We start from the raw sequence: 12,958 nt of genomic DNA, 5'->3' as shown, positions 1-12,958 counted from the left end.
TGATATTACAGCTGTTGTACAGTGAGTAAGATGCCTGCCTTGCATAAGGCTAACCCCAGGTTCAGTTTCCTGGGACTCCGTATGGTCTCCTGAGCTCACTGGAGGAAACCCTGAGCATAGATCCAGGAGTAAGCTCTGAGTATCAAAGCATGTGGCCCCCAAATAAACAAAAAATCTAGGTTCAGAGAACTTCTGGACTTTAGGTATAGAAACCCCACGTCCTTTCCTATATCTTGTCTAATGAATCTCTTACAATGAATCTCTTATCAATTTGGTAAATCAATTATCTAATAATAAATTTAAGAATTTATTTAGCTTCATGATCCACTTAAGCAAATAGATCTAAAGAGAGGATATTAGGGAACTTTTTGCTCAGATGAAGAGGTGATAGCTTGTTTACAACTGAACTCCTACATGGAGGGAGGTTTTTAGTTGGCTGAATAATATCTATATTATCACTAATATATGAGTGTCAGGACTGAGTTGAATTGGGTAACAGTTTTAGACACATGTTGGTGTCTGAGCTCTAATATTTGTTGGAATGGGGAACTCCTCCTCCACATCAGAATTTGGTGATGAGGACACTCATTTAGTTGTTATCTGAGGATTGCTTGTTGATGTGGTGAAGCCTACTCAAATGCTCACTTTGGAATTGGATCCAGGAAACATTCAAATGGGTAATAGGAGGAACACCTAGAGTTGTTATAGTGTACATATGTTTTTGATTATTTTATTTTGTGATGTTCTTCCCTCAACAACATACTTAATATAAAATTTGTGCTGACACTGTATAGTGGGCTTAAGATATTTATATTCAGGATAATTACTAAATTCCTATTATGAATTTTTGTGGTTTCACCTGATTACGTAGTTGGAATCAAGTTGATACTGAAAAGGGGAATAAGTCACCAGAATGAATGTAAGAAAATTCATGATTAGCAGACAAGAAACAAACTAAAATTGGAAATGAAAAAAGGTTAACTAGCCAAGGGAACATTACATATCTACATGTTTCGAAAGTATAGTTTTTTGAGGCAAAGTTCACATAAGTTTAACCATTATAAAATGACACTTACTCCATGTACTTGATCACTTGATCACTTGATACCCCTTACTCATCGATTTACTCGAGCGGGTGCCAGTAAAGTCTCCATTCATCCCTGTTGCGTGCTAGCGTAACCCAGTGGCATCTGCTCATTCTAGGAACATGCAGATAATGAACAGTTCAGATAATGAATGCAGGAAGTCATTAGAGACTTCTTTAATTACTATAAATAACTTTGCCATAATGAGTTCACTTGATCACTTGATCACTTCACTTGATACCCTGTTATTCATCGATTTAATGGTGCAGGTGACAGAAACGTCTCCATTCATCCCTGTTGTGTGCTAGCGTAGCCCAATGGCATCTGCTAGTTCTAGGAACATGCAGAGACTCAAACCGATTATTCAGGGTCTTGACGAAGAAGTCTGACCATCTTGTAGGTGGGAGTCCACGCGATCTTTTGACGTCCAGTGGAATCCAGTCAGTAATGGCTCTAGTCCAGCGGTCGTCTGTAAACCTCATTATGTGTCCAGCCCATCTGATTTTTGATGTCTTGGCAAATGAGACAGCATCCCTGATTCTTGAGCATTGACGGAGATCGAAACTCCGGATTCTATCTCTCATTTGAGTGAAGAGTGATACTCCAAGCATAGCTCTTTTGATTCCTCTTTGAGAGACCGGAATAGCGTTCTCATTATGTTTTCATAGGACCATGGTCTCTGAGGCATATGTTAATGCAGGAAGAACAGTGGAATCGAAGAGATGTGCTCAGAGCTAGAGGTTATTTGACCTCTTAGTTATTTCTATAACGCTCTTGAAGGCATTCCAAGCCGCTCTTTTCCTCCTGCATAACTCAGGTGCCAGGCCATTAATCATGTTGATTTCTCGACCTAGGTATATATAACTGTTGCATTAGGAGATGGTGGTTCTGTTGAGAGTGAATGAAACATCAGGAACAAGACTGTTTCTCATGAACATTGTTTTTGTGAGATTCAGTTGTAATCCGACCTTTCCACACTGACGGTCGAAGTCGGTTAGCATTTGTGCCGCTTGGCTGATGTTTGGTGTCATTAGAACGATGTCATCAGCAAAGCAGAGATGGTGTAATTGCCAACCATCTATCTTCACTCACATTCCTTCCCATTCCAGTTGTCGCATGATGTTCTCAAGGGTGGCACTGAAGAGTTTTGGTGAAATGGTATCACCCTGCCGAACCCCTCTCTTGACATCAATGATTACTTCTTTGTAGAATGGTGAGATACTGGTAGTGAAGCCATAATACGGCTCACGGAGGATCCTGATGTATTGAGTTTTAATGCCCTGTTTGGCTAGGGCTTTGATGACTGCTTCCATGTCAACAGAATCCAAGGCCTTCTTTAAATCAATGAATGTTAGACAGAGTGGCATCTTGAACTCCCGAGAAACCTCAAGGAGCTTGGTTATTGTGTGGATATGGTCGATGGTGCTGAATCCTTTTCAGAACCCGGCTTGTTTGCATGGTTGTCCTTCATCTAGTGTTCTACCAATCCTATTAAGGATGACTCGAGTGAATAGTTTGTAGATGACAGACAATAGGCAGATTGGACGATAGTTGCCAATGTCATGGATATCTCCCTTCTTGTATAGTAGTACAGTCTTGCTGGTTTTCCATTGAGACGGAAACTTGCATTCAGACAGGTAGCGTGTGAAGAGCCAAATCAGTGTATTTATGAGTACTAACGTAAGTTCTTCAGGTGTTCAGGTCTGACCTTGTCTGGGCCAGGTGCTCTTTCTTTCTTTACTGACGAGATGGAGTGTTGGATTTCGGAAGGGAGAACATTGGGAATGACATATCCATCCTGCGGAATTTGGTATCTGGGCAAGTGACGTGGCTATTAAAGAGATCTGAGTAGAAGTCATGAATAATCTTTTCCATTGCCCTTCTGGAAGATGTGATAGATCCATCAGGATGTCAGAGGGCAGTCATCTTGGTCTTGCAGTTGGTGAAGGACAGGCGGGCATTATGAACGCTTTTCCCAGCTTCTGCCACATCTACCAGAACTGCTGCTCTCCTGTCTTAGAGGTCATCCTTGATTGCTTCTCTGAACTGTTTTGCCAGATTGGACATTCGCTTGTGGTTCCCTGAGGCATGTGCCAAGCCACTTTGATGAATAAGTTCAAGAGTGTTTGAAGAAAGGCATTTTTTGTGGTTATCTCTTTCTTGGCATTCCTTGCACAATCATGGAGGTGTTGAATCATTCAAATGTATTCCTCATCAATGTTGTCAATGACGGTATCTTCCCACGTTGCCGGTACAGAGCCAAAGAGCTCCCAGCTGGAGGTCATTCTGGGAGTTCTCTTCTTAAACTTTGCATTCTTTTCTCCCTGTTCTGTGAGGTAGAATTTTGCACAAAGGAGACAGTGATCCGATCCCATTTGGAATTTTGGGACAACAGCAACATCAGTTAGGCAAAACCGCCGATTGAATATGATGTGGTCTATTTCATTGTGGAACCGTCCACCAGGAGACTCCCATGTCCAATGTTTAGATTCAGCCTTTTGGAACTGTGAGTTACCATGGATGATCTTGGTTGACACGATGAACTCAGACAGTCTTTCACCTTGTTCGTTCCATTCTAGACCATGGGTCCCGATGTGGAGTTCATAGGCTCACTTTCTTGATCCTATCTTGGCATTAAAATCACCGACAATGATCTTGTAGAAGGTGTGGTCTTCTTTATAGAACTTTTCCAGCTCCATGTAGAACTTCTCAATTTCTTCTTCACCATAATTGGATATTGATGCATAGACAACAAAGATAGAAACTGCCATCAGTGAGCCACATCTATTCAAGTGTAATCATCCGATTCTGATCGTTAGGCATTCGAATGAATCAATGCTCATGGGTAAGTTCGTGTTGAAAAGGATACCAACACCACTGACGCCTCTTTTGTCACATGTTCCAAGGAACAGTTCTTCTCCAGTGTCGAAAACAGCGTGATGGGATTGATGTCTTCTCATTTCGGTCAGACCAATGATGTCGTACTTGATCATTCACGCTTGTACCATCAGGTCCTCGATGGATGCATCAGTTGCTAGCATACGTGCATTGAAAGTACAATCAATTTCGTCTTTCTTCGTTTTGGCAGCCTAGTTTGGCCTTGAGAATTTATCAGCCTCTCCTTCCATATCCTTTTCAACTCTGCCATATTCAGGATCAGGGGAATGAGATCCAATTTTTTTTTTACTGGATTTGGCATATCGAATATACCACAGATAGCTTGCCAGAATCTGCTGTGTGGGTGGGATATTCAAGGTAACCTGAAATATAAATAAACATAAATAAAAAGTCGAGTGGCCGCAAATGCGGCCATGTGCTCCTGGGAGCTTGGTGTGATGATCTCTGGATGCTGGCTGTTGTTGGGGTTACATGGCAGTTGGTGGGTGTAACTGTAGCTACTGGAAGTTCCAGTCCCAAACCGTGCATGCTTGGAGATCTCAGCCCCGGGTCCCGCACACCTGGGTTCCTCTGCCAGTTCCTTTATGCGTGAGGCTTATCCAAGTGTGTGGAGAGTGGTCTCAGCATGACTTTGGCTGGGTCCCGGAGGTCTTCAGCTGTTGGGCCCAGGTGAGGACAGTCAGGCACGGGGTAGGAGACTCTGCCTTGTTCTCTCCCGGGAGCTTGGTGAGCTTACTCCATGCACAGTGTTGTAAATATTGCAATCATAATCTCTCTCTAGTTCCCAAGTAACTCCACATTCCAAAGTAAAGCTGTAGTCATTCCCTATTATGTAATCATCTCCTATTCCCTGTGAAACGCCACCCACCTCCCAAGCTCTTGGGAGTCAACAATATGTATTCTTTTTAAAATGTATTTATTTTGGGTTTGGGGGCCACGTCCAACAAAACTCAGGGCCTATTCCTGTTCTGAGCTCAAGAGTGACCCCTGGCTCAGGGGGACTATATGTGGTACCAGGGATTTGAACGAATGTTATAGCTGTCAGTCACATAAAAAGCAAGTGCCTTACCTCCTGTGCTCTCTCTGTGTCTGATGTACTGTCTCTATGGACTTGTTCTGAATATTTTACATAAATTGAATCATATTTAATCATAAATAATGAACTTTCTTTGCTTCTGGTATCTTTGATTTAGCATGTATCAGAGTTCCTTTACTGGCATGTATTGGTACTTCATGGTTTTTATAACCAATAAAATTGCAGTGCCTGAATAAAACGTAATTTACTTAAAAAAATTGGTCGTAAGGCAGGAGAGATAGTATGTGGGTAAGGCACTTGCCTTGTATACTCTAACCTGGTTTCAATTCTAGGTACCCTTTATGGTCCTCTGATCTAGGAGTGATCCCTAAGCATAGAGCCAGAAGTAAGCCCTAAGCAATACTGGGGTGGTCCTCAAGTCAAATAAATATAAAAATCATAAAATTGTTATATTAGGAAGATTTTATTTATTGGTATGCTTTCTTAAAATTTAGATTTATTTCTTACACAAATGATATTTAAGATGGTAAATTACTAGACTTTGAAGCAAACCTATTCAACTTACTATGAATCTGAGCCATATAAGCTAGAATATTATCATTCAGTGAAAAATCATAAGATAATTGTGGGTATTATTTCCCATACAGGGAGAGGTTTAGAGCTGATTGCAGTTTTTGACTCCCACATTAATTTAGGTGAGCTGCTTACAACTCTGTAGATATTTTGAGATAAAGAAGATTGGATAATCTTTAAATTCACTTTCCAGTACTAAAATTCTTTTGTATTCTTATGCCTATTACCTATTTTTCTATCATTTTAGAAACATGAAACCATTTCAGACTTTTCAGAAGCAATTCTTTTGTCTTCACGCGGTCATTAGGAAAAAAGAAATTCAGTCTCCTCTTTCGTCAGGATAGATCATTGGTTCTCATTTTGCGGGCTACTATGTATTTGGGTGCTTTTCTCTTTCTTTATGCCTCTGAAATAGTGGCAATGCCATGTTTGTGCTCAAACAGCTTCTTTTGATAAAGATAAAAGCAAATTGCAGGAAGTCGTGATCATCTCAGTGACAGTCTCTTGGGTTTTCTAACTTATTTCAGAAAAGCTCAATGATTTAATATACATTAACTCACTGATGCTCATCCAGGTCTGTTGAAAAAGTGGGAAGGGCTGGTATTTTACCATTATGTGTTCTTACAGGCAGGCACAGAGGAGTCAGTGAAGCGAAATGTAGTGAATTTAATCTGACTAAAAGGAATCTCAGGTTTTATCCCCCCATCCCCACCACCTCTGTGGGACTAGAATACTCAGTGCATGTCCCCACACAGCACTTAGAACATTGCAGTGCATTACTTACTTACTTATGGGTCTTTTGCACCCACTAGGCTGTGAGCTTTTCAAGGACACTGCCTAACACACAATGAGCTGCAATGTTATTTCCTGAATGGTGAGGAACTTCCTGTGTAGCAGGTTCGTTACAGACCCTGGGCCATTTTTGCAGACCCAGTTTTGACAAATAAATTCTTGATACATTTGATTAGGCATAGCTCCCTGTAACTTTTGCCTACCCTTAATTTTAAAACATAGGAATATTTTTCTATGAAGAAACATTTTAATGAAGAAACATTTATGAAGAAACATTTTAAATTATGTTGTGCTGTTAATCATTTTTTCAAGTTTGATAAAATTTTACTTCTTAATAAGTATTTCACTCAGAGTTGTAAAATTTGGTTACTTTATTAAACTAACAACAGTGATGGAAAGATGTCAGGTTGAGATCCATAATTATATGTATATATATCTAGAAAAAATTAACAATGATTATAATTTCTAAAGAGGTACCAAGTTTATGTAAAAATGGGGAGATGAACAGATACGTCAACCAAGAAACATATGGATGACTAATCACTTAATCACTTAATCCCCGTTATTCATCGATTTATTCGAGCGGGTGCCAGTAACGTCTCCATTCATCCCGGTTGCGTGCTAGCGTAGCCCAATGGTATCTGTTTGTTTTAGGAACATGTAGAGCCTCAAACCGATCATTTAGGGACTTGACGAAGAAGTCTGACCATCTTATAGGTGGGCGTCCACGTGATCTTTTGATGTCTCGTGGAATCCAATCAGTAATGGCTCTAGTCCAGCGGTTGTCTGTAAACCTCATTACATGTCCAGCCCATCTGATTTTTGATGTCTTGGCAAATGAGACAGCGTCTCTGATTCTTGAGCGTTGACGAAGATCAGAACTCCGGATTCTATCTCTCATTTGAGTGAATCGTGATATTCCAAGCATAGTTCTTTCGATTCCTCTTTGAGAGACCCGAATAGTGTTCTCATCCTGTTTTCGTAGGGTCCAGGTCTCTGAGGCATATGTTAATGCAGGAAGAATAGTGGAATCAAGGAGATGTGCTCGTAGTTGGAGGTTCTTTGTCCTTTTAGTTATTTCTTCAATGCTCTTGAAGGCATTCCAAGCCGCTCTCTTCCTCCTGCGTAACTCAGGTGCCAGGTCATTCATCATGTTGATTTCTCGACCTAAGTATATATAACTGTTGCATTCGGAGATGGTGGTTCCGTTGAGAGCGAATGGAGCGTCAGGAACAAGGCTGTTTCTCATAAACATTGTCTTCGTAAGATTCAGCTGTAGTCCAACCTTTCCACACTCACGGTCAAAGTCCGCAAGCATTTGTGCCGCTTGGCTGATGTTTGGTGTTATTAGAACGATGTCATCAGCAAAGCGGAGGTGGTGTAGTTGCCGACCATCTATCTTCACTCCCATGTTTTCCCATTCTAGTCGTCGCATGATGTTCTCGAGGGTGGCACTGAAGAGTTTTGGTGAAATGGTATCACCCTGCCGAACCCCTCTCTTGATATGGATGATTACTTCTTTGTAGAATGGTGAGATCTTGGTAGTGAATCCGCAATAGAGCTCACGAAGGATCCTGATGTATTGAGTTTGTACGCCCTGATTGGCTAGGGCTTCCATGACCGCTTCCGTCTCAACAGAATCAAAGGCCTTCTTTAAATCAATGAACGTTAGACAGAGCGGCATCTTGAACTCCCGAGATACCTCAATGAGCTTGGTTATTGTGTGGATGACTAATAAACACATGAAAATATTTATTATGACTAGTTATAAGTTAATACAAGTTAAAAAAATGAGATATCATCTTATGCCTATTAGGTTAGCCTATATCAAAAGGGCGATAAATATGGACATGAAGAGTATCATGCAGAGTGAAATGAGTCAGTAGGAGAGGGACAGACATAGAATGATTGCACTCATTTGTGAAGTATAAAAAAAGTATGAGACTAATCCCTGATGACAGTAGAAACAAGGGCCAAGAGAACTGGTCCATAGTTTGAAGCCTGCCTCAAGTGCTGGGGAAGATGGCAGTTGAGATAGAGAAGGGACAACTATGGCAATGATAGTTGAAAATGATCACTCTGGACAAGAACTGTATGCTAAAAATAGATAATCCTTAAAACATTATAAGTTCTCAGCTTCTGTATTACAGACCATAATGCCCAAAAGGAGAGAGAAAAAGAAAAAAGTGCTTGCTATAGAGACAGGCTGAAGGGGTTGTGGAGGGATGGAGACACATTGGTGGTGGGAAATGTATACTAGTAGAGGCGTGGGTGTTGGAACATTGTTGTATGACTGATAGCCAACTATTAACAGCTTCATAGCTGTGTATTTCATGGTGATTAAATTTTTTAAAAAAGGACCATAATTAATGAGTTCTTCTTAGTCTAGGTGTGGGGAAAGCACCCCTCATTCACTTGATAGAAATGAAAACTATTTTCACTCTGTGTAAAACAGTGTGGAAATTTCTTGAGAGATTGAAAAAGGAAATTCCACGTGATACTGCACTTCTTCTCCTGAAGCATCTAGCTTAAGAACATAACATTCTATTCAATTACACACAGACACAGATAGGCAGGCAGACAGGCAGACAGATAGACAGACAGACAGATACACAAACACATCCCTATGATCATTGAATGCCTATTTTCAATGGCCCCAAGTGCTTGGTAGATGAGAGATTAAAATTGTGATATATACATATATGTATACACACACACAAAGGGGTACTCAACTATTTGAAAAGATGAAATCTTGCTTTTTTCCTGCAACATGGATGGCACTGACTGGGGTCATGCTAAGGGAAATAATTCAAAAGAAAGAAAGACAAATTATAGCCTCACTCATTTGTGTTACATAAGGAAATAAATGAAGGGGATGGAAAATATGTAAAAACAAAGCTGTAGATTTGGATCACAGAACTGGTTACCAAAGTGGGGGAAGTCTGAACTGAAAAGAACTGTACTGGAGAGATGTTGGCACTTTGAAGTGGGGGTGGTATTTTATATATCTGAAAACAAAAAAAAATACACATATACTCTTGTAAACCAGTATTACCATGATAAAAGTAAATTGCATATATGTGCATATTTATATACATATTTATAAAAAACTTCACTGCACTGTAGCACTGTCCTCCCATTGTTCAATGATTTGTTTGGGTGGGCAGCAGTAATGTCTCCATTATGAGATTTGTTACTGTTTTTGGCATATCAAATATGCCCCGGGGAGCTTGCCAAGCTCTGCCATGCAGACAGGATACTCTCGGTAGCTTCCTGGGCTCTCTGAGAGGGACAGAGGAATCAAACCTAGTTTCTCAAGCTGATATTGTAAACTGTAAATGAGAGGAAGGCTTCTGATTAGAGTTTTATATGGCTGAAGTCAAAATGGCATAGCACAAATAAATATATTATAGCATTAATAAAAGACTTCTAATCAGTTTTGATATTTTGAAATTCCAATGTACAAATTTTTGAAAATACAGTTTTCTGACACCTAATAATTTTTTATTTGTCAACAATTTTATTCCTCTGTGCTTGATACCTTTTGATGAGGCTGCCTAATTCAGCCCCTGCTCATTCTTACTAAAATGAGAGAAATTGTCAGAAAACTGCTATGGTTAGCTATAACAGAATCCCATAGACTGGTGGTTTATAAACAACTTAAATTTTTTTCTCACAGTCTATTTTTTTTTTTGTGGGTGGATACAACTGGCAATGCTCAGGGCTGACTCCTGACTCTGTGCTCAGGGATCACACCTGATATATTCAGGGGACCATGTGGGGTGCTGGGAATCAAATCCAGGTAGGCTGCACGCAAGCAAATGCCCTCCTTGCTGCACTATGATTCTAGCCTATTTCTCACAGTTTTTGAGGCTGGAAAGTATAAGATCCAAGGTCTGCTAGATTCAGAATCTGGTGAATTTATTTCTTGGTTCACAGATAACTATATTTTCACTGTATCCTTAGCATAAGAGATAGGGTACCTCCTTCTTTATCAGGGGCTCTAATTCCATTTATGAGAATTCCACTCTCATGATCTAGTGGCATTATTTTAGTGTTTTCACCTCCTATGTCATCACATCGGGGATTATGGGTTTGACTTTGTTACAAAATATAAGACAGTAGCAGCAATTTCACTTTTGTCTTACATCCAATGTTGCTTTTCTTTTTTTTTAAATCTCAATTCACTGGAAATATTTATTTTCCTATAAATGTTAAAAAATCCAGGAAGATATCCAAATTATTCAATTGCAGTACCAAATTAACTAAAAGGTACCTAATTCCATATTTGTTAAAACTTGAAAATTAATTCAAAGTGTTTCTGAATTCACACTTTCCATATGATGACTTCATATGACCAGAAAGGGAGTGTATTAACATATTTTTTTCCATACTTGTTATTAAATTTTTCCCTCCATGCTTCGTAGCCATGATTCTCACTCCTCTGACATCTGAGTCAGGTGGGGCACATAATGAAGTTGTCAGAAAGGGTAGTAATTTTTTTTCTTTGTTCCAATTACAAAAACTGCCCTCAAATTAATAGATGCTTAATATATTACTCAATTTGGGTACATAATTGTGGGTTCTTTAGAAACTCTTTACCTTCTAGAGACCGTTAATTCTTTGTTTTAAATTAAAAATATATTTTTAAATATTTTTATCAAATCACCATGAGATAGACCATTACAAAGCTATTCATGATTTCAGTCAGTGATCTCCAAGACTACTCGGATTTGGGCCAAGCATCCTCTACCCAGATCCTCCAAATTCCAGTAGGCGGGGGTCACACCCACCAATTGGCCTCCTGGCGCCGTGTAATCCCATCAACGGCCAAGACTCAGAGACTATAAAAACCAGCTCCCGGAACCACGCGGCCACATTCGCGGCCGCGCGACATCCTATTATGACATCTTATTCTCTCATTCCTACTTTGGACAAACTGGCAGGCAACCGAATGTAGCCTGCCCACATGGCAGAGTCTGGCAAACTCCCCGTGGCGTACCCAATATGCCAAATACCAGTAACAATGATGGGTCTCATTCTCCTAAAGAGCCTTGAATATAATCTCAGGGCTAGGATGAAGGAGACGTTACTGGGGCCTGCTCGAGGCAATCGATGATTAACAGGATGATTTGTGATTTGTGAAAAATAATTTTTAAATATTTTTATCGAATCACCATGAGATAGACCATTACAAAGCTATTCATGATTTCAGTCAGTGTTCCAACATCCAGCCCTCCACCGTTGCACATTTCTCGTTATCAATGTCCTCTGTTTTCCTTCTATCAGCCCCCAACTATGACTTCTCTATCTCTGTTTATGTCTCTGTCTCTGTGTCTCTCTCTCTCTCTCTCCCTGAAGACTTGTTATTTCAAATTGTCTTACAATAAAAAGTACTTTTTAATTTTTTTCTTATGTCTTCTTTTTTCCTGAAAATTCTCTACTATATCTGCCTAGCTACTTCCTTTCATCTTTTCTATCTTCTCTCAGACAGAACTGAAATAATCCCATTCAAGTGCATGAACAACTGGCTCCTAGAAAAATTCTCTTGAACCCCTTGTTTTGAAGCATTTTACATGGCAGAATAAATCACCATGTTGTGATCTTACCTTTGCTCTGTCATCCAAGTTTCTGGTCTTAGATTTATTAAATTTGAGCCAGACATCATTTTAATCTCTTTTTCAGTGCAAAAAAGCAGTTATTAGATTGCCTGTATAGATGTTTTAAAACCTTTTCATTGAACTAAAGGGAAAGAAAATGGAGGAAAATTCTTTTCCTCCATTTTAGGAAGGGAGGGGCCACAATATCTGAGTACAATTTAAAAAGAAAAACATGTCTTTTTACTTCATATTATTAATGTAGGTTAAATGTTTAAAGTTGGGACAGAGCAATAGTAAAATGGTATTTCCTTGCATAGGGCCAAACTGGGTTCAATCCCAGGCATCCTATGTGATCCTCCGAGCACCTCTAGGAGTAATTCCTGAGTGTAGAGCCAAGAGTGAGCATCTGAGCATCACTGGGTGTAACCCATAAAAGAAAAAACAATTAAAGTTGTTTGACTGACTTTCTGATAAACTTAATAAAAATAAACTTTGATACACTTTGGTATGTGATAAAATGAACCTGAGTTCAAAAAATAATGGGATTATTCATGTAATCCTTACTGTAATAAATATGTGGGAGTGATAGCACAGCGGTAGGGTGTTTGCCTTGCAAGCCGCTGGCCTAGCCCAGCCGAGTTCAATTCCTTCACCCCTCTTGGAGAGCCCGGCAAGCTACCGAGAGTATTTCGCCTGCAAGGCAAAGCCTGTCAAGCTACCCGTGACGTATTCCATATGCCAAACACAATAACAACAAGTCTCACAACGGAGATGTTACTGGGTCTGCTCGAGCAAATTGATGAACAACGGGAAGACAGTGCAGTGCAGTGCAGTGCAGTTTTTATCACCCCCCTCCCACTAAAGTGTCCTCATCTTTTAGTGAAGTTAGTTCAGCTTTTCTCTTCTGAACAAGTCAACCAATGTTCTACTTTCTGCACTATAGTTTAGATAACTTTTCATGGAATTTCCTGTAA

This window comes from Sorex fumeus, unplaced genomic scaffold, assembly GCF_029834395.1.
Source record: "Sorex fumeus unplaced genomic scaffold, SorFum_2.1 ptg000098l, whole genome shotgun sequence".
Taxonomy (NCBI): domain Eukaryota; kingdom Metazoa; phylum Chordata; class Mammalia; order Eulipotyphla; family Soricidae; genus Sorex; species Sorex fumeus.
Note: the sequence above shows the minus strand (reverse complement) of the source record.